A 26,147-nucleotide genomic window follows, 5' to 3' on the forward strand; every position below is an offset into this window, starting at 1 on the left:
AATCAATTATTTGGAAATTCGACTTTTGAATTTGAACAATTAGCAGTCAAATATTAACAATTGTTTTTTTGACACTTTACACTTAACTAATAACTCGAAATTACCTAATAAGAACTGAAAATTTAACACAAACGAATAATTAGCATAAGCACTTTTATTCCTCCATTTAAATATGGCTGCCAGTGACGTATATAGGTAGTACAAATAATAAAATTAATAAGAATTAATTATTTTGTTTTATTATAATCAAAATTTATAACAAAATAAAACACGTAAATTGTAAATAAAATTAATTATGATATACAATAATTTTTTTAATTGAAATTATGTTTTACAAATTCCTCAACAATATTTTTTGTTATTTAGTTTTTTGTCAATTAATTAAAAAAATAAATACTAATTAAAGAATTTTAATTAAAAATCATTGTTTTTTAAAAAAATAAAATAGGGTATATCATAAAATAAGCTAATTGTAACTATATCTGGATCAACAGTTCATTGGCAGTTAGTGGATAAGGCGATGTGACGTAATGAATTACCAGTTTGATATGTAAGTTATATTTAATTAATTTTTAATGGTACTTTTCATTAAATCCAATAGAATTGATTAACAAATAAATAAAGGGTACAATTAACTTTAAATTGAACATAAAATATGTTTTATTTCATGCGATATTACTTTAGAAAAGTGATTAGAAAAAATAAGGCCCCCCAAATTTACACAAGATGGCTGGCTTAAAGGTACTTAACACTTAATCTTTATTTAATTTGGTTTTATAGTTTAAAATAATTATGGAATCTATTTAAGAAAGGTTTATTTATTTGTTAATTATTATTTTTTAAATATACAATAGGTACAAATAGGTTGGGCTAAATTTTGATTCCAATTTCTGATTGCCCAATTTTAACATAAGCATCTTTCATTTCTTTTTCTAATACATTATATACTAATGATATTAATATGCATACATAAATATATATATCAACTATTTGAAGCATTAATTTTTCAAAATTAGTATTCTGTTTATTCTAATTAACAAATATAAAATGCTACTTTCAACTTTTTTGCTAGTTATTTTTTGTTCAAGGTTGAAATTACTTTAAATCTAACTTGATAACTTCTTTTTAGAAGTTTTTTTTCCAGCAAATTATTCTTTTTCTTTTCTTTTTTTTATACATTTGCATATGTTTAATAGTTTCGAGAACTCTTTCTGAGAAAAAAATCAATACAATTTTTGATTATCTTAATTAGCAGCCATGTTGAAACTTTTAAAGAAGCTTTTTAGGGCTTTACAGTCTTAAGATAAGTAAATGCATTTTTGTTTTTTAAATAACCAGAATTACCTCCAAAACTTGAAAAAAATCTTTAAAACTAACTATACATTCGTTTGACCACACTCTATTTACTGTTATCAAATAGTTTTTTTATATAGATAGTTTTTTTTCTCACTGTTTCTGCATAAGTATTGAAACTATCTACATTAATTTTTCTATTGCTTGATCCATTTGATTTATCCAAGTCAAAATTCAATTATTAACATTTAGATATTTTAGATATTAGTAAAGATATTGAATTTATGAGTCTTAATTTAAATTTGTGACAATTTTGGATTATTCAACTACATCAAATCTGGTTTGCAGAGATATTTTTAACATTTTTGGGGTTATACGAACCCAAAAGCTAACTCTATAGCTTATCACAACTTAATTGAAGATTTTTTACAGTAAATCTATTAACATTTGTATCCAAGACACCTTTTTTTTTGTTTTCCTTTAAGTAAAGACTGGCTAGATTTTGTTATAATTAAATTTAAGTTACACTTAGATGAGACTATATATAATAAAAGTGAGAATTTCTCATCAATTCTATTAACAACAGTAACTATTCTTAAGGCAAAGTGCTTAAATCTAAATATTTGAAACACAATATAAAAAAAAAGATATCGGTGAAATATTTTAAGTATTTTTCATTAAATCTTTAAGAAGTACTTAGGTAAACTGAGGCAACAGGAACACTCAAAATGTAACTGGGGAAACATGTATGTATTTTCCCCATATTAGTTAGGAATTACAGTAATTTCAAGCACGAGATTTAATTAAAGAATATCAAATTAAAGAACATACCTGGAATTTCCTATATCTTGAAATGTTTTATAATTTTTTCTTGAGCATCCAGAGAAAATAAATTTTTCTTCTTTAATTTCTTCTATCACAAAATGAATTTTTAACCAAAAAAAGTCAAAAATCACATGTAGCACAACACAACACCATAAAAAATGAATCTCATTGGTGCTCACATTTGGTGAAAGTAAATCCTACAGTTTTTCATACAAGAAGTTCTTCTTCTTCTGGTTGTGGAAAAGCTCAGCTTAGTCTGGAGAAATATTTTCCCCTATAAGAACAATGAATAGTTTTAATTAATTTCACTGAAATATTTTAATAGAAAAGCAAGAAAATGTTTTCCCCCAAAAAGGTCATTCTTTCACTAAATATGTGCAAAATGATTGCATGTTAATTTATATCACTTTTCTATTTACAGGTAGTAGTGTACTATTGTGGAGTGTCAAGTGTCCAGTGACTGGAAATGCTAGAGAAGGCTGCAGAAAAAAAAAACCTTCCAGAAATCAGCAGGTAAGTTTTAAAAAAAGCTCTCTTTAATATTTTTTGGTATTAAACGAATTACTGTTATGCACACAATATTAACTAATTACTTAAGGTTAAAGTTCATTATTTTTGGTGACTGAATCATAGTTTTAATAGGATGAAAAATTAATGCCAGTTTCAGTCATTATAAACTTTATTATGCCTAGCTTTCCGACCTAGGGACTAGGTCATCTTCAGGGCTAATTTACATGTAATATTCTTACATCATTAGAGGATTGGTGTGTCTTCTGTCTTGTCTGTTCATGAACTTTACTGAACAAAAAGAGACTCTACACTGCCCTGATAGCCCCAATATGGACATACGGAATTGAACTTTACGGTACTGCTAAACGATCCAACCTTAACCGTCTTCAAACCCTACAATCCAAAATCCTGAGAACCATCCTCAATGCTCCTTTCTATGTCTCCAACCATACTATCCATTCCGATTTAAACATACCATTTGTCTCTGACCTAGCCCAATCCCGCTACACAAAATTTCATTCCAAACTATCCTTCCATTTTAATCCCCTAATCCGTGACCTATCCTCAAGAACACTTCCTTCAAATCCTCATCGAAGACTAAAGCGGAGGTGGCCGCGCGATCATTTAAGTGCAGAACGGCGGCCTCCTAGGATGGCTGCTGTGTAAGATTGCCTTCTTGGCGAACTAGCGGCTCCCATCACTGGATGGTCGCCGTTCACATCGCTCATGCCAATTTGTATATATATTTATTTATATGTACATTATTCACACATCAATTTTGCTTGTTGTATATATGTACAGTTGCAGAAATAAAGTAAAAAAAAAAAAAAAAAAATTCATTTTCATAAAATTCGGTTATTGGTTAGCTCACTAAAAATCATATTTCTGCTAATCCATCCAACACTCATTAATCTAAAATGATAAAAAATGGGAGGAAAAAAAAAAATCAAAAACCTTTCCGTAGAGTTGCAACTTCCGTAACACATCTTCTTCCATATCCGCAATTTCGATCCAGCATTTCATAGATACAAAGTTCCCTAGAAAATACGAGGTACAAATAAGTAACACACAAATAAGTAATTTGAAATTATAGTGAACAGAGAACATAATTAGACCCTCTAAGAGGGTCCGATATGTTCACGTACATCTTTATATTGATGTCCTTAATGGACGGAACTCTGGTATTCATTTGTACTTCTTGGGAAGCAAAAACTACATAATTCGTTTTTAAGTAACATACCTGCAAGAAATGTGTCTGTAGTTAAAACAAAAAGAAAAGGAAATGAACAATCTATTAAGTAAATTAACACAACTTCCGTTTAGCCAATTATCTTCTTTTTTTTTGGAAAAACTGGAAAAACATACCTGCGATATTTATTCTTTAAAAAAAACTAAAAACTGTCATTAAACTGCATTCCATACTTTTAACCGTCTCTAACAGGTTAACATACATAACCTCACCTCACAAAATATTGACTGTTATAACAACAAATATGTTATGGCCACGCCCGTCTTTTTCATTAAAATAAACCAATAAAAACTGAGACTTATAATTTGATTACTGTACAGGACTAGTTTCCTGCTTATCTAAATATTATTGTGACGTTCCTTAACACGAAAGAAATATTTTTTTTAGATTTCGTAGTAAATCAAACACAGACTTGTTTGAAGTCTTTTCTATTAAATGAAATATTGTTTTATCTGACATTTATTTTTCAAATAAATAGTACTTTTTGGAACGATTAATCTGCTTTCATTTCTTTTATCTGTAATAATAATATTGTATATGATAATTTTTAAAACTAGAACGTTAACGTGTAATTAAAATTGGACTAAACTAAGTTTATTTTAACTCTTGTTTATATTACTCTCTCAGAAGGGGTTCAGAGAGCCCTTTTGGAGGGAGGGTAAGAGGGGAAAAGAGGCGCCCTATTAAGGCGATGGTCAATTATAATATTGTTGATTTCACTGGAAATGAAGTAGTCGAACTAATGATTTGAGGAACGGTGTAGCTTTATTTAGATCTGTTGTGCTCCCCGTTGGAGTCAGTAAGAAATATCAACACTGCATCCTTGCAGTTGGTGAAAACAACTCCAGGGAAGCCGGTAGTTAAGAATTCTTCCGCTTGCTTTCCTCCACAAAAATTGATTACACTGAAATATTCTAAAGAAAGTTGCCCCTAGGAGGTTTCTATGGAAATGGTATTTCCTGAGGTTCCAGCTTCATATAAAGCTGGCGGAGTCCAACATTTCGAGATAACCACATCTTAGGCGCTACCCATGCTAACCACCCAAGGCTTCCAACCACAAGGGAACCAGTTTCTTCAGGCAAGTTCTAGGAATAGAGCGAACCCGGATAAAGTCGGGTATTATCACTACCTGTAACCTGGTGTAACCTCAGGCTTTGCCAAAATTTATTAATTGGTATTTTAGATTTATTTCGCACAGTTTTCAAATACGGTATCAGTTTAGAAACCGTCATTGATAAGGCTATGCGATGAAATCAAGTAGCTCATGGCTGAATCAATTTTATAGATTTTTAACCGGAAACTGTCCCAACGATGTCTTTGAAACTTGTGGCCATTGACTACTTACAAGTAGATCTAAAAGTTCCATGTTCAAATGTTTTTCTAGGGATGTTTATTAAAACCAGGACTCTCATTAGGGAGAGGCAAAGTTTACCTCTAAAGTGCCGTTTTAGTACATTGTACACTTCTACCCACCTGCAAAGCTAATATGCATTGTGGTACTGGGTTCGATTCCCTGTCTTGGCCTTGGATTTTATTTAATGGTTAAATGAGAAATAGTAAAGTACGTTTGCTAGTCGCCTCTGTCCACGACACCTAGTGGTAGTAGTAGTGGTAAATGGTAGTTGGACGTTAAGCCCCGCCTGAAAAAATAGGCGATTACCAATTAGATGTTGTGGACGGAGGCGACTAGCAAACATACTTTACTGTAAATTCTTTTATTAACCATTTAATAAAATCTAAGGCCTAGACCGGGGGAATCGAACCTACTAAACCAACAATACATCTTAGCTTTGCGGGTCTAGTCTATAACCGCTCGGCTACCGTGGTGCCTCTGTCTTTTTAGTAAAAATACAAAATTTCAAAAAAAAATATAATCACCCAATCAAGTGGTAAATGAAAGTTATATGAGTGTACTGGCCAAACTTTTACTTATTTTTCCACTCTATTAAATAAATATTGTAAATGCGAGACTATTTATAGTAGAAACGATAAATGCATGTGGAACATTTACTGAAGTGAAACAATAAATCCAGTGGACAGATTTCTTCTAGTTACACACTATGACCGGTGGTGCGCTAGTTTGTCACATGTTATACTGAATTATTTTATAACCTTGCAGCTGGTTTATTATTTAGTGTGACGAAGATATCAAGCCCGCCCCTCTCCCTATTCAGTGTGTTTGTGTTTGCGGTGACACAGAAAAAATTATTTAACGCAGTCTGTGTGGTCTCTATGGAGACGCCACCTCCATATTTTTAATATCTGTCACATTTGTCTACAATGAAATAATAGAGAGAGAGAGAAGGATAGAAGAAGAAGGGCTCTCCCCCCTCTTCAGTTGCCTTTATAAAATATAACCATTCATATTTGTCTAATTTATAATCACCTGTCAGCCATTGTCGGCTGTACACGGCGATGGTTGACTTCACTTCAAATATTATTAATATTAAAGGGTGAGGGAAGGAGTTTGTGCGAGAGAGATGAAATTACTCTACCCAATAATTTGTCACAAAATATAAATATATTTATATAAATACAAAATTATTTTTAAGATTAATATTTTAGGAGAACAAATTTTCGTTAAAATTATTCTTTTTTCTAACTCAGCGTTTCCCAACCTTTTTTTTAGCTCGCGTAGATCATGCTAAATTGTACCACTTCGTAAAAATGATTGTATTTCGTGAAATTCGTTATTCTGTCATTTTATTATTAGTATCATCTTTATTTATTTATAGAGGTACAATGTACGAGGTCTGTAAATTAAGTAATGAGACTGATTTTTTTTATTTTTTTTAAAATCTTTTATTGCAATTTACCACTGCAACAGTTGTTGCAACAAGCAAATATAGTAAAAGAAAAAAGAAATAAAAGAAAATCATGAATGGAGAAGGTACCCAGTGGTGCCACTCCAGTAACGTGCTTAAAATAAGAGAAGATCACGAGGCCATCTTCTCTTCAATCTCCTTAGAGGATTACCTGGTAATGTGGTGGAAGATAGGTGTTCTATGAGAGGGTTAGGATGAGCTGCTGTAGAGGAATGAAATTTGAAGAAACGAGTGTTAGCAAGATCTGTAATGAAAGGAATTTTGAGGTCATTATGGATAGTGAGGTTAGGATTCATAGAACGGAGCATTAAGAAGTTTTCGAAGTATTTTTGAATGTAATGCCTGGAGGCGTAGTGAGTTGGAACGCTTAGTCGATCCCCATACTTCGATGCTGTATGACCAAATGGGTCGCAGTAACATTAGATATAAGAGTCTTTTGTTATGTAGGTTAAGTAGTCTGGCGAGAAGTTTGTAGCGTTGGTTAGTTTCTTGTCTTTTCAGTCTAGAATGGGGATTCCATGCCAACCGTTTGTCTAGGTACAGTCCAAGGTAGCGTACTTTGTCCACAGCTGGTATAGGAGTTTGGTTCAAGATGATGGGAGGTAGGATTTTCCGTCTGAGAGTAAATACTATAAACTTAGACTTCGTAATGTTGGTTTTGATTCTCCATTTGAAAAGCCAATCCGGTTGATGTGTGTTTGTAGAGTTCGTGTAGCGATAAGGGGATCGGAATGTGAAGATAAGATAGCAGTATCGTCAGCAAAGGTGGAGAGGATAGTATTTGGATGTTGAGGTATGTCTGCTGTATACAAGGAGTAAAGAATAGGACCTAGGACACTGCCCTGAGGAACACCAGCTCGAGCTAGACGGGATATCAGAGTCTGCTGCTCCACAGTTGACTCTGAAATATCGATCTTTTAGGTAAGATTTGAGGATGAGGTAATAAGTATGAGGAAGAATCTCCCTCAGCTTAAACAGTAGTCTCTCGTGCCACACCCTGTCGAACGCCTAAGCGACGTCAAGGAAAACACTCGGGCAATACTGCTTTCGCTCGAGGGAGGTAACAATAGTGTCTACAACGCGAAGCACCTGGTGAGAAGTTGAGTGATGTCTCCGAAATCCGAATTGATGATCCGGAATCATATTTTGTTCTGACACTAAAGGATAAAGTCTTTTAAGAAGTAGCTTTTCGAGGATTTTGGAAAGAAGTGGTAGTAAGCAGATTGGTCGGTAGGAAGTAATACTAGTGATGGGTTTCGTCGGTTTTGGTATCATTTTGATGATTGAGAATTTCCACAGAGTGGGAAAGTGCGTCGTTGACTGATTTTTAAAATTTTTTTTATTCAAAAAGAATTACAATTCTATATTGTCACCTTCAAAATAACTTCCATCTGAAGCCACACAGCGCTGGAGACGTTTCTTCCACTCCTCATAGCAGTGCTCGAACTCCGATACTGGAATAGCCTTCAGCTGGTCCGGTTACAGCCGTTTGAATGTTTTCGACTGTTCCAAAAATGAGTACCCTTGAGGTGAAATGACCCCTATTTTCTGGAACGTGTCCATTACTGGTGACGAGTCTTGGGTATTTGAGTACGACCCAGAAACCAAGCGCCAGAGCATGGAGTGGCACACTTCAACCACTCCAAGCCCCCCCCCCCAAAAAACAACAAGGTTGGCGAAGTCGAAGATCAAATGCATGCTGATTTGTTTTTTTTCCCGAATATCCACGGAATCGTCCACAAAGAGTTTCTACCTCAAGATCAAACGTTTATCTTTATTCTGAATAATCATCACATTCAACTCGAACATTAAGGAAGAAAAAAGGGAAAGCTATAGTCTTGAATTCGTCTTACGTGAGCAAAAATAAATAAATAATACTTGTAATTATATATTAACAATTTTACTGTATAATATTATTGATTAAAATATTTTTCATTTATTATACCACCAGTGGTTCGCACAGCACACGTTGGGAAACGCTGCTCCAATATTTTTACAATAATAAATAATTAAAAAAAAAATTAAATAACCAATTGTACTACAATTAAATTGTAAAATTTAAGTAATGAAGTTAAGATGTTCGTAAGTGATTAGATTGTGGTTTTTACTTTCTCTTCTATTCGTATTTCCTGAGGAGTGCAAGATGGTGGTACCAGTGATGAATAGAGCACCCAAAACAAAAGGCTTACCCCATCCTATTTCACTTTCAAGAATATTTCTACATATTTATAGAAGTTAATTGCACTCTGGTGAAGTAAAAGAAGAAGAAAAAGGAATAAATGGTGCATTTACATCCTGGAATACCCATCCAACAATATACAGACAGACAGACACACACTTATACATTAATTGTGTGGGAAAAAAATATATATATTCAAATCCCTGGATAGAAAAGCGCGCTTATAAGCAAGGTAAATATGTTTCCAACAGAGACTGACCGGTCACGCGATGTATGGCTGGGGGAATGGCAGTACGGTAATGTTGAGGGTCACGTGACGAGTATAAGGAGCTTTAGGCATTCCACCTGTCCACTAACACTGAAGCACATACACGTGTATGTGGTGGTATTCATTTCACTGAACAGAACGTTGCTTTTTTTCGCCGTTTGTTTCATTCACTAATTACCTAAATAAGAATTTTTTATTTTAATCTTTTGTCGGTCCAACAGAGTGTGCTAGATGGTACTTAATTATTACAAAATTCTATATTTTGGTCATCCATTTTGTGCCTTAAATATTAACGATGATTTTTAGGGAATATCGAGGTGCGATCATCAATAAATACAACTTTTTTGCTTTATACCAACGTTTCGGTAATTTTCACTACCTTCTTCAGGGCTTGTACAAAAGGAATATTACACTAATATAGATATAACTTGAAGACCATAAAAAATAAATTAATAAAGAATATTTCTAAAACATAAAATTAAATAAATAAATATTATAGTCATTCCAAATATTTATTTATTATATGTGCGGAATTAAAATCCGACAATGACGTGTATACACGTGTCGAACGCAGGGCAAAACAATCAAAAGTTTACAATAGTCGTAATAGTCACTGCAAGCGACTTTTTCTGCAATCTCTCTGGGGGCTTGAGATTACCAGAGCCATTCTGTGCTCATTCAAAAGTTTGCACCGCTTCACGTATGCATTGCTCTAGTTAACTAGGGACGCAAGAGCTTTTACAAGGAAGAAAAGAGCTTTGAATTCTGTGCAAAATGAAATCGTGCTCGTACTGAGGTCTGAATCTCTATCTAAGAGGTAAAAACGGCATTGCACAAGGGTTGAGAGCTTCTATTTGTGTCCGTAATTCCCAATCTCTAATGCGGAGCCCAAACATGTACCAACCACTTATCATTTGGCTGGCTCCCACCGCAGTTCCATTGGTAAAGATAAAGGAAACATCCCGCCAAATAATGCTATTATTGTATTTTATTAAAATTTCTAGTTTGTTGTAGTTAATGGCAATTTTATATTTTTCACACTGAGTATACACGTCGAACGCACCGTAACAGAGATTTGGACTGAGTGTATACACTGGTTAAGCGTTTATTTAAAACAGTTGTTTTCCGTAGCTTATCTGGGTAAGGCAAATGATTCAGGATCCCTCTAGAGTGCATTTCAGTGAAATATTATAATGACATCATTCATTACCTGTTAACAAGGATTTTTTTGAATAGCAATTTAAAGAAACTGGCTTGCCCGGAAGTACCATTTTAGTAAATTAATGTTTGCGGAAATGATTCCATTATAAAACACACGTTTATATCAACTTATTTGAAAATAATTACTCCAATTATTTTAAAATTTCTGTTAGGGTGAGGCTACTTCCCCCTCCGTCTATAAAGTACTGTTACTGTGAATTGTATAGTTCCCTTAACTTTACGTGGATATTTCAGGGGCGTACAAAATGTTTTTTGGCAAAATTCCGAATTGGAAGATGGTTAGTTAGTCTCACCGAATGTGAAAGAGAGTGTCTAAAGTAAGTTCTTCGAGTCTAATAAACGATGGTCGCCAAAGAAGATTCTTATTTGAACTTGGGTTCAAAAGTTTGAAGAGGAGATCTTTTTAATTTCGAACACATTTTTCTCGTTTAAGGGAAGCAGCTGTGACGTCACGCTTCCTTCGCAGTATCATTTAAGTTCAGTTAACTTGCTAAACTATTTAAAGCTACAATATTTGTAATCAAATTCCAAGTTATAAGTACATTTAAATAAGGTTAACTGCGTTCAGAGTAACTCGAGTATAAGTGGACATTCCGGACTTATTAAGTTATTTTTTTAAGTACCAAAACATTTATTGGAAACTATTTTTCTTCTCCTAATCTCCAGATCACTTTTGAAAATTCCAGATGCACAGGGGATCTGTTTCTGATCACTTTGGACGCAATATGCTGGGTGTTCCATTATTGTTTATCTATTGGGAAGGATTTCTTTTTTGTTCTCCCTCAAGAAGTGGGAGGTAGAAAGAAAGTATGATAGTCTTATAGGGAGAGAAAGAAAGGACTTATTGGGCGAACTTAGGCAAGCAAGCAGCAGAATATATATACAATCTGTCGTTCAAATAAGCCCTAAGGGGAATCAATAAGTACAAACAAATATAAGACACGAGTAGATGTGGATTCGGAGGAGGAGGAGGGGGATAGCTTGTTTTGACAGCGCCTTTCCTGTTGTACGTTTTGCGTTTCCTGTAAACCCCCCTCTCCCCTCCACTATCTCACAGCCCAAAGTTATATTGGTGATACGTGCTAGACTAGTGTGAGTGTTAGTATCTATCTAGAAGGTAGATAACCCTAGGGGTTGGAAGTAAGGCAGGGTTGACGAGGGCCTAGCGAGTGATATAATAGGGCAAGAGGCAGTGGTGAATATGTGCAACTGTGTGCTCTATATATATGCGAGCAATATGAGTTTGTGTTAGTGTGTTGTTACGATATAGTGGAAAGCACAGCGATTGATGGGGCCCTACAAGCAATATAGTACACATTTATTATATTGCTATATAGCAAGGCCGAGCCACGCCATTTACCCCAGTCTAGCCAACCTAACCAACCGCCCTCTCTTCAAAATACATCCTTCTCAAAATATATACAAACACATTTATATATATAGACAGCAAGCCTGCTGAGTTGGTAGCCCTTGTTCATTTCTCTCGCTTTTATTTAGCTTATTTTCCTATCTCTACTTCCGTTGCCTATATTGGAGCATTGAATTCGCATTTGTTTTTCAACCCGAATCAAATAACCCTGGGTAGTGGATCGAGGTAGAAGAGAACAGGGAGTGAGTATTGAGAAGATGCTTGCAGAGAATATGCCGAGAACTATTGGCGCTGTTGGTGTGTGTGACAGAGATAGAGTGAGAGAGGGAACAAACCTATGCCCGGTGCCGCCCTTTAGCCACCTCAAAACAATAAAGGCATCAAGCCAGCATGGGTAAAATATGGCTGCCAATCAACTTCACAATCCAGCCTTCAAAAAAAGTCACGGGGGGGAGAAACACCTTTCGTGTTGATGATACAACAGATTCTGTTCTAAGCATCCTTTACCGTGTACCTAAGGGTCAAACACCCCCCCTGGTCATATTGATGAGCATTAACTGTGATGCCCAAATTCTCGCCTGGAAGAATGTCAGTTCCCTTGATGGGCGATTCGCTTTCCTAATTATCCAAGCGGTTTCTTTGAACTTGTAAGGCTGTGACCTTTGGTTCAAAACTTCTCCTCAGGAAATATTCATTTTTATGTGATTCGGGGAAAGCTATGGCCCTATATTTCCTTCAACAGTTTCCTTGTGTTACTGTAAGCATGAATAATCTATCTATAAACTTTCTTTTTTAGTAAAAATATTAAGTTTCAAGAAAATATAATAAAAAGACAGTCGTATAAGTAGAGTAATGCCTTTTTTTTTTCTTTTTTTTTTGCGGGTTCTACGACCAACTACCCAATTAGGTGTCGTGGACGGAGGCGACTAACAAACATACTTTACTATAAATTTCTTTGAATAACTTTTAAATACAGTCCAAGGGCTAGACTAGTACCGCAATACATCTTAGCTGTGCGGGTCTAGCCTATAACCCCCTAACATACTTTACTGTAAATTTCTTTTATAAACCATTAAATAAAATACAAGGCCTAGACCGGGGAATCGAACCCACTAAACCAACAATACATCTTAGCTTTGCGGGTCTAGTCTCTTAACCGCTCGGCTATCGTGGCGTCTAAGTCATGTAATATCAATTCAATTTTATTTTCTACATTAAGAATGATAAACATATTTATGGTTTTTTCGAATGTACCATTCTAAATTTTATGTAATTACTTAATCCTCGGTGCCAGTACATTAGTTCGGCCAAGAAAAAGCTTTGTGTTTGAGTAAGATAAAGAGAGAATTTAATATTTAATAAGAATGATTTGATTACCCCGGGAGGGAAAGGAGTCCCAGCTTTAGATGGCCCCCGAAGTACATGGCCATTTTTTTTTGTCCACTTCTAATGACATTATTGCCTCTTGAAGTACTGAATTATATATCAGCTAGGGATAGTCAGGGACTTAGCTATTATGTCTCCTAGACAGCGCTCTCCCAAAAACCTACTACCGCCATTCAAATTAATTTATTATTAAACTGATTGGATATATGGTTTTGAGACTGGAATTGGCAACAAAGGGCCGTTCCAAGTTTATGGTAACTTCGCTCACTGATCTAGTTATTTATTTATGTAATTATTTAATGAAGATATTTCCTTACTCTTACTAAGCATTGCGATTGAATCAGATTTTCCAAATTGTGTTTTTCTTTTTTAAAGGACAACATTTTAATGTCTACATGATCTTTTCCCGTCGACTAAAATGGCTTTTCCCCATCCCCCCACCCAAAAAAAAAACAAATCCCATCAACATCATTGTAGGTACAAACCTGAACGTTTTTGTTTTCGACTAGTTCTTTCCTCCATCTTCTTCGGTGAAAAGTTTGCTTCAGGGTTGTTTCCGTCAAGACGAGATCGTCCATGTCAGTTCTATGTGACGCGTACGTCTTCTACAAGCGTGCTAATCTCACAGAACTTACTCATTTCTCAAGGTTTTCCTCATACTTGGAATTTTTACGGAATATTCAATAACTATATGTTCTTTTATGGGCCACTTGGTGTCCCAGAACTCTTTTTTTTTTTTAAATGCACTCAGAATTACATAATTAACACAATAATAATAATTATATTATTAATAATAATCAGACTTAATTTCATTTTCTAAAATTTGCCCGTATAAAGTATCCCAATAGTCCTAGTCAACATTTTCCAAAATCGATTAGTAAACCGATAACAGATAATTTATTATAGATCCCAATACTGTAACAACTGAATGGAGCTATGTTGTGTGCACTCTGTAATACCCATCAAACTGTAGGGAACTGGTTGGTAGCTAATAGTAATTACTGGCTGTAATAATTGAAATTGTAGTAATGTTTGTTACAACTGTTTAGATTGCATACAAAACTTACACTAAAACAAATATCATATTATTTCTATTTTATTAGAGGGTGATTTATATGGGGCTATTCGATTAATCGAACATTTAATGGATATACCAAAATTACCAAGTCACCAACAAAGCAATTAACGAGCCAATGAACAGAGAGAGTTTTATGACTTCCAATTAAAAATGTAATGTTCAAATAATAATTTTTATAAAGTTCCCAATGGATATTGGAGGGAGATTATTATTTTGGTGATTTATTTATTTATACTTCCTGTTACTCTCCTAAAAAGGAGAGAAAGTGACGAAATAGAGGAGATTTTTCTATTTTGCGCTTTTTACCGGAAATACCCGTTTTAGTCCCAAAGAAAAATCAAAGAAAAAACGGGTTCTTTACAAATTGATCTAGGTTTTGTTGATTTGATTGTTTTGTTTGATCTTTATAACTAAAAACCAAAACTAGTTATATTCAGCTCTGGAGACACTAAAAAAAGACGCTAAAAAAAGAGGTTTTGGTTTAAATTGATCAATCGAATGTAACGACTGTTATTGTACTTTATATTTTTAATGTGGTTCAAGAGATGGGCTATTAAACTCAATGAAACTAAGTCGCTAAACATCACCTTTACTCTTCGTCGCATTACTCTTGCTCCAGTCTAACACCTCTACCAGTAGTAAACGTTGCCCGCTACCTTGGGCTTTACTTAGACCCGAAGAATTTCTTGGAACCTCCACACTAGACTAAAAAGAACAGATCTAAACAGACGCTATCGACTACTTAAAAGACTCTAAGACGATAGATCTAAACTCTCTCTGGACAACAAAAGACTGATTTATACTTCTATTTTGAAACCCATCTGGACTCGTGGAATAGAGCTGTAGAGTTCAACCAAACGCTCCAATCTCCAAAGAATTCAATCACTGCAATCTAAAATACTTGGAACTATTTGTAAACGCTCCATTTTATGCCACCATCCTGGACTGTACACACTGACCTTAACATTCCTTTTGTCACCCAAGTTGCTGAAAACACGATACAGAAAACTCCACTTCAGCCTGCAATCACATATTATATCTTCTAGCTCAAAATCTTTCTTCTAGAACTCTTCCTGACAATCCGACAAGACTTCTTAAAGACAGTGGCCTCGTGATCTCCTCTCAAGTGAAGAGAGTAGGCTAATAGTCTAATGTGTTGGGAGTGTTACCACTGCAGTAACTTCTCCACTCGTGACCTTATCCTTTGTTACTCGGTTATCACTGTTACTTATAGCGCTAACGCGCTGATTGTACCACAAATAAACGCAAAAAAAAAAAAAAATTTAATAAAGAGTTTTCCTCCAGAATTACAGCTGCAATTTCCATTATCCTTGGTGTACTAATTGCGCATTCTGGAAAAAGGAAATTGTTAGGCTTTCCTACAGAGTTAACAATTCAGTAGAATTAGCTAGGACGTTCCTAGCTAAAACATGAATCTTGTTGTTACATTCTTCTAACTAAAAAATGTATTACGATCGAGTCTAATTGCTTATGTTTTTAAAGTCTTAAGTGAGCTACCATGAGTTCGAAACTGTTATTATTAATGAGACTTCCTAAAATTCTGAGCTTTTTGCGGAAATCCTTCGACCGGAAGAACCATTCTATAGAGCAGGGTGGCCAACTTTTCTGTATATAAGATCTACTTTTTATCTTAAAAGTGTGTCGCGATCGACTTGTTGTCATAGGCATAGTCTAAAGGGGGCAGAAGGGGTGTGAAATGCATACTATGTTTATACACTTGTGTTTCAGTATAAGGTGCATCCCAGCGAGGTACGGGTAGATAAGTAAAATATATTATTTTTTAAATCACTTAATGAGTTTTCGAGATATAGGCTCAAGAAGAAAACAAATTTCCAGACCTAACTTTTGATAGCAGCATTCCGTACATGCGGCACCTAAAAATTTAGATTTTCCGACACTTTTTCCAAGATAGATTTTCACTAACTTAAAATGCAATTTAATTTTTTTATCAACTGCAATATATAAGTTGTACTATTTGTTCGTAAATATGAAAAAGTTGTTATAAAAATGCACAGTATGGTTGATAATTTGATTTCAATATTTCACTTTCGCGTATTTTTTTGGGGCCAGGAAAATTGATCATGAAAGAATAATATGACTTACTCTTTGCTAATCTATCAATAGCTCGCTGAGTACACCTCGTACTGAAATATAGATATACGGCTTATCTACCTACGTAACAAAACAACAACAATAATTATTATTTAAAGGGGCAGAAAACTCACAAGCAGGGGGAATTAAAAGAACATGGATAATTATTAAGAATATTTATTAAGTCAAAGTCGCTACAGATTAAGACATATTTTCCGAGTTTTAGAATTTACTTTGTTGCCTTAACATTAATGGGGAGATGATGGTTTTGGTTTTTTCGACCATTGTTGATAGATGATTTTTGGATAATATCGAGGTGCGATCATCAATAAATACAACTTTTTTGCTTTATACCAACGTTTCGGTAATTTTTACTACCTTCTTTAGGGTATTATAAAAAAAAAATTGTGAAGTTTAATGTAGAGCTACGAGTATATCATCATAACTGTTGACAGTTATCATCAACATAACATTATCATCATCATAACATCAACGGTTATGATGATATAGCTCTACATTAAACATCACAATCTTTTTTACAATACCCTGAAGAAGATAGTAAAGATTACCGAAACGTTGGTATAAAGCAAAAAAGTTGTTTTTATTGATGACCACACCTCGATATTCCCCAAAAATCATTAATGGGAAGACTGAGTATGCTCTGTCTCTAACCAAAGAATCATAATTACGTGTATACCCTGACAAAGATAATAATAATAATGAGTCTTCAGTATGGGAATCAGTCAGGATAGAACGTTGTTTAGTCTTCGTTAGCTTCAAGTATGAAAATGCCGATTCTACAATCGCTTCAAAGTCCATGGTACACGGAATTCCATCTCAGACATTGCGAGCGATTGTCCAAAACTGGACTTACGAGGGTCGTTTGAAAAGTCCGTGCAAAAATAAAAACTATTTATTTTTTTGGGGTAAACCTTTTTTATTTTTCAACATAGTCTCCTTATAGGCTTATACACTTCGTCCAACGCTGCTCTAGTTTGTTGATCCCTTCCGAATAATAGGATTTGTCCAAGTCTGAAAAATAGCCATTCGTTTCTGCAATCACCTCCTCGTTTGAATAAAATCTTTTTCCCGCCAGCCATTTCTTCATATTGGGGAACAAATAGTAGTCCTAGGGAGCCAAGTCTGGAGAATAGGGGGTATGTGAAACGAGTTGGAACCCTATTTCCATTAATTTTGCGACCACAACTGCTGAGGTGTCAGCTGGTGCGTTTTCGGGATGGAAAAGGAATTTTTATGGGCCAATCGTGAATAATACGCACCTGTAATAGTTTTACCCTTTTCCAGATAGTCGATGAGGATTATTCCTTGCGAATCCCAAAAGACAGTCGCCATAATCTTTCCGGCCGAAGGAACGGTCTTCGCCTTTTTTTTCGTAGATTCCCCCTTGGTAACCCATTGTTTAGATTGTTCTTTGGTCTCAGGAGTGGTAGTGATGTATCCATGTTTCATCCACAGTGACGAAACGACGCTTAAAGTCCTGCGGATTCTTCTGGTACAGCTGCAAACCGTCCCTTGCAACACTTCACACGATTTCGTTTTTGGTCAAGCGTGAGCAATCGCGGCACCCATCTTGCGGATAGCTTTGTCATGGTCCAAATGTTGATGCAAAATATTATGTACCCGTTCATTCGAGATGCCCACAGCACTAGCAATCTCACGCACCTTCACTCTTCTGTCATCCATCACCATATCATGGATTTTATCAATGATTTCTGGAGTAGTAACCTCAACAGGGCGTCCAGAACGTTCAGCGTCACTTTTTGCCCATATGGCCACTCCGAAAATTTTGAAACCACTTATAAACTGTTCTAATCGAAGGTGCAGAGTCACCATAATGTTTATCAAGCTTCTCTTTAGTCTCCTGGGGCGTTTTGCCTTTCATAAAGTAGTTTAATCAACACACGAAATTCTTTTTCGTCCATTTTTTGAAAATCGCTCGACTTCCTCGATTCAAACGAATGCCAAACACAAAGAAAATGACCGATCTGGCTGAAACTTGGTGTATGTTCTTCCAAGAGATGCTACTAACTAAACATAACCTCGAGTAGCGCTATCTCTCTGACTTTGCACGGACTTTTCAAACGACCCTCGTTTTGGCCACCCTGCTTTAGAGTAACTTTCTTTGACCTTTTTCTCGAATTGAAATAATTTCAATCTATTTTTTTAACTGAATTCGGGCGGTTCTCAGTGGAGAACTGAGTTATATGGTTTTACAAACTGTAGAATGTGAGTAAAAAATTTAAATACGTTTTTTAATCACGCAAACAACCACAAAACCATGGAACTTCTTTAAAAATAATAATAATAAACCTTTTTTTCCCCATACTCGAATGTCAAACTAATTTGGAGAACAGCTTGGTGTGGACAGATGGTCCAAACAGACCGAGATTCATTTAATAGGATATAGCAACTGATACTTCATCAACAGCATCATGATCATCATCAACTCCACGCTACTAGCGGTCGCTCCCCTACCACTAATCTTGCTTAACTTGCTTCCTTCCTCCTACCGACCCCCCCCCCCACTGGTACCTAATAATAAAAAAAAGGTAGTCTTTTATTGGGACAAGAATTTAACCGTCTATGATAATCATAATATTAATTTCATGAATAAAACATCTTCAACACTTACGGATTGATATAGGGAGAAATACAATATATCGATTTACAGCACGATACCTTTTTTACTTTCTCCTTTGACACGGAAATATTACGTCTCCACTAGCACTTCCGGTGGATCAGTTTTGAGCAAAAAACATTTTTGCAAACAGTATACTTTGACAATATCTAAACGAGATATCGAATATGTTTCATGGTGAGGTTTTTCCGTTGTCTGACCTTGGTTAAGAAAAAAGAATTGGGTGTACTTCCGGTGCAGAAAAAGAATTAAAAAATCTGCGAGACACTCCATTTTTTCTCTTTCTTTGCTGAAAAATGATTTATGATGTAATGAAACTGAAAAATTTATGGATCATTCTTTCATTATTTATTATCATCCTCCTTTCAAATTGGAAATAGTTTATTGCATCAATTTCTAATTGATCAATCAGAGCAAAAATCACCCAGACTGTCTTGATTGCTTTGCCTTTACTAAATCATCCACACTGTCTCCATTACCATGACAATGAGGCTGGCTGTCCGATCTTCGCTACCAAATGTTCTAATAGCTAACAGTCATCTGTCTGATTAAAAGAGAAGGAAGAAGCCTCTTGTTGAAGAATATTGTGCTGCGCTTGAAACGTTAACTACCCCACCATCCTCTCACCAGTTAGCTCTTGAAATTCTGTTGGCCCCCAACCCACAGAGAGAGAGAGAGACAATAACCGCATTGCCAGTTTTTAATCCGCTCACTGTATAATATTGCAGTTATAAAGCGAAATGTAACCTCATGGTGGGGGGAAAAAAAATTGTACCCGCTTAATAAACCCCCAATGTGTTAGCCACATATGGCTGGGACCCTACTGGTTCACAGTACTTTCCTCCCTTAACCCGCTAGACCTCGCCAAAAAGCCTGACCGACTGCTATCCCAAACCTAAACCATACATATCCCTGGAAACACCCGTGTAGTTTGAACATTTCATCCGATGGTAATACATTACAGTTGGCCGCAAACAATATTTTTTCAATCAGGATTGCCAAAACACGAATTTACACTAATTATTCTTACTAAAATTCCCTAAACCTTACCGTGTACATTTTATTCAAATTCGGAATTTCTAAACATATTATACGTATATCACGTTATACGTTATACGTTTCTGACGGAAACCATGAGAATATCAAAGGAAATACGAGTATACGTAGATTGTGAGCTCCCTACGGATTTTCATTTGTAATTGTGCATGTAAGAAGAAGTGAGAGAAGAATTTTTTAAAAGTAACCTTCTCAGGTTCCAGGAAACGATCGCATTAATTACTTAAGTGGGAGGAAGCGAACAAATAGAAAAGCTGATTTTCAAAAATGGTAAATCACGGAGAACTAGTAGAAGCACGAGTGACAAAATGAAGTATCCCTGGGGAAACAAAAGGAATTTCATGGTCTTAGTTATGATGAACTCCCACAAACCAATTTTTCATTGTTGTCTGGAAGAATTGGGAAATCTCTAGAGAAGAAAAACAGTGTAAGGCCTACTTTATTAAGACGCTTGGAAGAGTGGTCCAACCCTTTAAAGGACCTGAGGACAAAGGTGTCTCTTAAATTGGAAAACATTTTGCTAGAGGTCTACATAAAGCGAACGCCGATTGAGATACGAGATCTAGTAGCTCTAGTTTCCATGGCCACTCATACCTAAAGTAACCCTGTAGCTCTTTTGTCCAATGTCCATGCCGTCATCGTTAGAAGCTGGGAGCCGCTAGCTAGCTCTCAATTTGTCTAAAGGCGAAAATGTGAAAGAAACAAATCTTACTTTAACCATCGAAATACAGTCGACTTGGCCAACAAAATACATTAAATTACATTGAATATTATGGGCGCCACGGTAGCCGAGCAGTTAGAGGCGAGACATGCAAAGCTAATATGTATTGTGGTACTGGGTTCGATTCCCGGTCTTAGGCCTTGGTTTATTTTTAATTGTTAATAAAAGAAATTTACATTAAAGTATGTTTGCTAGTCGCTTCTGTCCACGACACCTAATTGGTAGTTAGACGTTAAGCCCCGCCTGAAAAAATAGGCGATTACTTTACTTTTACTTTTTACATTGAATATTACTAAAGTTGTACACCAAAAATAAGAATTTAATGCACAATTAAATAATAATAAATTATTAATAATCAATAAAGTTCGCATATAATTAATAATGAAATAAAATTTTTCACAATCATTGGTAAATAACATTTTAATCAAATAATTATTTATTCAAATCATTTTATTAACTGAGTCCACCGACAGCAATTCAGTTATTTTACCCTGCTTTCTTAAGTTTTATAATCTTATTCCATTTTAGTAAATATCTTTTTCGTAACTATTGCAACACTATCTACATAACTAATCGAACTATTTTTAGTTAAAAGATCTTATTGTTGTGTATACAGGGTGAACCAGTAAGTATTGTCCATAGGCCTACTAAAGGCGAAAATGTGGAAGAAACAAATCTTACTTTAACCAACTTCGTCAGAAGTAGCCATTAGTACCGCTACCAAACTATTTCAAACTATCATACGAAGATAAAAGGAATCCTGGAAAATGATATACCGTTTGAAAGCCCATTAGACAAGGAAAAAGTGCCAGCACCTAGGTCTGATAATGATCTCATAAGGGCCTAATGAGTTATCTTAAGAATTTTGATTACTTTTATTTTTCCAGCATTCGGAGGAAGATTGAGGCTGTTTGGAGAATAACTTATGCTTCAAAATGGTATCAATTTTTAGAAAATTTATCTGCCTTTCTAACAGTGTCATCAGAATCGAATTCGAACTAAAACTTTCTGAGTAATAACATTTTTATTGGAAAAAAGTAATGATTTGAGAGAAAAAAAAAAATTAAAGTGACGTCACTCAAGAACAGTAGAAAATATGAAGTTGGCCAATACGTCACGTTGAACTCCACTTTAGATAGTAGGCCTATGGACAATACTTACTGGTTCACCCTGTATATAGAAAATCTATCACCCGCCAAACCGGATTGTGCAACAAAATCTAAACAGTTTTATGTATTTTCATTAAATGATAATTGCCCAATTATTGAACGTGTCTTCTATGTGAATGTATCCAATTACATAATGGTATTTATTCGGAGTAAACATTTAATCTATTAGAGAAAAGAATAAAAATAATATTTTTTTAAAGAAACCTAGAAAAAAGCAAAGCCTAAAGAAAACTAAATAGATGAAGACTGGAGGAGCCCTAGGGGTTTGGGGGCGGAGTATTAGCAAATCTCTCTTCCAACTCATCCCCAGTCGATTCCCTTCCTCCATAGTATATTGTTGTGTCTATAGAAAGAAATCCGAGCTAGAGTCAATAAAGGAATAGCAGAGGATGCCTTTTATTCCGTTCACGTAGAGAAGCAAGTGGGCGTGGTTGGTCTGTAAGTTTGAGAAAGAGGGTATGATGAGAGAGAGGAGAGAAAGAGTGGCCTGCGGACTAAGAATTCAACTCAACAGAATAACTATAGTATGAAGTATTACATTGGTGCGTCCTGGGTCCTGGTCTAGTGTACGACATTCTGGGTCCTGGTATTGGTGACTCTATCCTTCTGGGATACGTATATATCGTTGCGTGGTTGCACTACTGGGATTGGATGGAGAATTTTCATTCTTTCTTTTGATAAATTCGCGTCTGCACTAAGCAGAACTTTGGAGTGTAAGAATGCAGAAGGATAACAAATAAGGAATAAAAAAAAAAGCAAGAGGGATGTTGACAATCTTAAAACCCAAGATAAACCAATGCTCAGGAGATATTTCTTCCTTTGGGAGGAGAGAGTTTCACAAACTATATACTCCTCAATTCCCTTTTACAGGAGTATTGTACGACCAAAAACAGTATAGCTAAATTGTACAGATCGGAGGGCCCTACAAACTGTAGAACGGTAAACAAACGAAGAAGCTGTAAAAACTGAGGCTTATTTTGTGTAACATGCTTCTTTTAGATTATGGTGCTTTTTTTTGGTGGAGTAAGTAGTCATGGACTTTGAGAAGGGAGGATCCAGTAGAAGGAGGAAGAAAAAGGTGGAGGCTGAAGAACAGGGAAAAGAAAACCCCGGTTTTATAGTTTATGATCCTCTTGATTTCCTTTGCTTTTCATACAAGTACCAACAGTACTAGTACCACAAGCACAACCGCTTGAAATCATTCACACAACAGGGTACCTAAAGATCTTGTGGATTGTTTTCAGTTCTGCGTAATCAATGTAGTTTTTATCTTGGGTACGCTCAACTTGCTTCCTTCTCTAGTGGCCATGATTACAATTAAAAAAGAAACATTACAAAATTTAGAATGATTTAAGGACGCGAAGGTCTCCGAGTACATGTCCAACTTACTACCAATGGATTTTTTTCCTTCTTTACTAAGAGAATACTGACCCAGCACTGGGGAGTGCACCGAAAATACTTAGAGCACAGGTGTCCTAAATTGGAAAACAAAACTGCCCAGGTCTACATAAAGTGAAGTCCGATTGAGGCAGATCTAGTAGCTCTAATTTCCATGGTCGTTCATACCTAAAGTGACCCTTTAGCTCTTTTGTCCAATGTCCGTGCCGACATCATTAGAACCTGGGAGTCGCTAGCTGGCTCTCAATTTGTCTAAAGGCGAAAAAGTGAAAGAAACAAATCTTACTTTAAGCATCTTTGTCAAAAGTAGCCATTAGTATTAGTACCGCTAAATTTGTATACGAAATACAGCCGACTTGGTCAACGAAATACATTGAATATTACGAAAGTTGAACACCATAAATAAGAATTTAATGCACAATATGGCTAAGAATGTTACTTCTCGGGGAGTGAAAAACCAAGGCCTGAGAGCTTTACCCAGGAGCCACTCTCCAGAATTATGAGTCTGAGTAAGAGAAAGGGGCTGGAGGGTGAGCTCTAAAGTCGGGGAGCCACATTAAATCCATAGCGGTAACGAAGGCCTTGAGGCCGCCCTAATTTAATCTATTCTATTCTATTTAATGCACAATTAAATAATAACAAATTGTATATACGATGACGGCATATCACTAGAACGTGGGAGTCGCTAGGTGGATCTATTTTTTTGGCTAAACTGTTGACGTAGTCACTGAGAGAGAGAGATTAAGAAAGTCAAAGGCGCCAAGAATGGGTCTTCCGCTTGGGGGGGGGGGGGTTTGAGAGAAAAAAAAGTAACGGAAACTGGTATAACTCTTAAAGGAAATAGCTTTTCTGAATACGATATTTTCTTCTTCAAAAAATCAGCGACTCATAACTAGGTAATATCGTACAAAGTGTAATGGACCACACTTTCGTCAGTAATAATTAATTAAAAAGTGATTCTTTTTTTTTTTTTACTTCCCTTTGGTGAGGAAGCCGAGGGTAGAGGGAGGGATTGTTATCTGTAAGGGGAGAAGTAGAGAAGGGTCTGTTATTAGCGAGATAAAGTCAGGATGCTGGCTCCTTATCAAGCAGATAAGACTGAGGTAAACACCCTCCCCCCTCTTATCACACCGGCTAGTATTTGCTGAAAACGAATTTCCTCATTACAGTGTGTTTTATAAGAATTTTGTTTTTCGGGAAATTAAATTAGGAAATAGCAAAGTAAGGCGAGGGGATAAAGAAAACTCTTTTTCTATTTTTTCATTCTCTTACTAAGTAAGTAAAGTAAAGTAATCGCTTATTTTTATAGGCAGGCTTTACGTCCAACAACCAAATTAGGTGTCGTGGACGGAGGCGACTAGCAAACATCCTTTACTGTAAATTTCTTTTATTAACCATTAAATACAATCCAAGGGCTAGACTAGTACCGCAATACATCTTAGCTTTGCGGGTCTAGCCTATAACCGCCTAACAAACATACTTTACTGTAAATTTCTCATATTAACCATTAAATAAAATCCAAGGTCTAGAGACCGGGAATCGAACCCACTAAACCAACAATACATCTTAGTGTTGCGGGTCTAGTCTCTTAACTGCTCGGTTACCGTGGCACCTTACTAACTAACAGGAAGTATTGCAAACTTTCAAAATTTCAAATTTGAGAATTTTTCACATGGAAATTTCCGCTTTGTAGTCACGTAAAAAGAAATTTTTTTTTGGGGGGGGGAAGAAATTGATCTGTTTGTGTTCGTACGTAAATCATCCAAATAGAAAAATTTAAGGAAGCTAGACAAATTTTTAATTTGGTCTGCACATATTAAATAATTAAGTTATTAATTTTTTTAATCATTTATTTAGTTACAATCAACGCATTTGATTGCGTTATAAGTAACAACAATAACAATAAACCCTCAGAGTGAAGAAGTTACCCAGCGGTAACGCTCCAATAAAATTTTACTTTCTACAGACTCTCTTCATCAGAGAGGAGATCACGAGGCCACTGTCTTTTTAAGACGACTAGAAGTGTTGTCTGGAAATGTTCTGGAAGATACAAGTTGTACAAGTGGATTGTGATGAGATTGAATTTTAAGATGGAATTTTCTGTATCGTATTTTAGCCACTTGTGTTGCACGAAAGAAATGTTCAAAGTGCCATGGTTAGATTGGTGGCGTAGAAAGGAGAGTCCAACTATAGAGCGAATAATTTTAGACTGCAAGGACTGGATCCTTTACAGATTTGAGCGTTTGGTTGAACCCTACACAGTTCGATACCATAAACCCCAGACTGGTTTTAATATACTTACAAATACAGGCGCCACGGTAGCCGAGCGGGTTAAGAGGCGAGACCTGTGAAGCTAATATGCATTGTGGTACTGGGTTCGATTCCCGGTCTTGGCCTTGGATTTTATTTAATGGTTAAATGAGAAATAGTAAAGTACGTTTGCTATTCGCCTCCGTCCACGACACCTAGTAAGTGGTAGTTGGACGTTAAGCCCGCCTGAAAAAATAGGCGATTACTTTACTTTATACTTACAAATACAAGTCTTTTGTTGCCTAGAGTGAGTTTTGATCTGTTGTCTTATAGTCTTTTCAGTTGCCGGAAGCGTCTGTTGAGCTCTGTTTTTTTAAGTCAGAGAATGAGGATTCCATGTAAGTCTTCTGTCTTTGGTAAAGCCCAAGGTAGCGGACTACGTTAATTAATTGCCTTTTTTTTTGGGATGGTAAAATTCGATTAAGCACAGTACCTGGAGACCAGTACCTTTAAAAAACCATTTTAGTGAAACTTATGGTTTTTACATTTATTCAATATTAAAGCTTTTAATTATTAATA

At 35.6% G+C, this 26,147-nt stretch overlaps 1 long non-coding RNA gene across 1 annotated transcript in view; it reads left to right on the forward strand.

The window, feature by feature from the left end:
- The first annotated feature begins 516 nt into the window (after positions 1-516).
- Positions 517-26,147, forward strand: part of LOC141455960 (uncharacterized) — a 260,798-nt gene continuing 235,167 nt past the window's right edge. The window contains exons 1-2 of the long non-coding RNA XR_012459548.1: positions 517-550; positions 2,540-2,631. This is a non-coding gene — a long non-coding RNA (uncharacterized lncRNA). The remainder of the gene's footprint in view (positions 551-2,539; positions 2,632-26,147) is intronic.

The sequence above is a fragment of the Rhodnius prolixus genome, unplaced genomic scaffold (genome assembly GCF_049639745.1).
Source record: "Rhodnius prolixus isolate KJV_2025 unplaced genomic scaffold, Rpr scaffold_4, whole genome shotgun sequence".
Taxonomy (NCBI): domain Eukaryota; kingdom Metazoa; phylum Arthropoda; class Insecta; order Hemiptera; family Reduviidae; genus Rhodnius; species Rhodnius prolixus.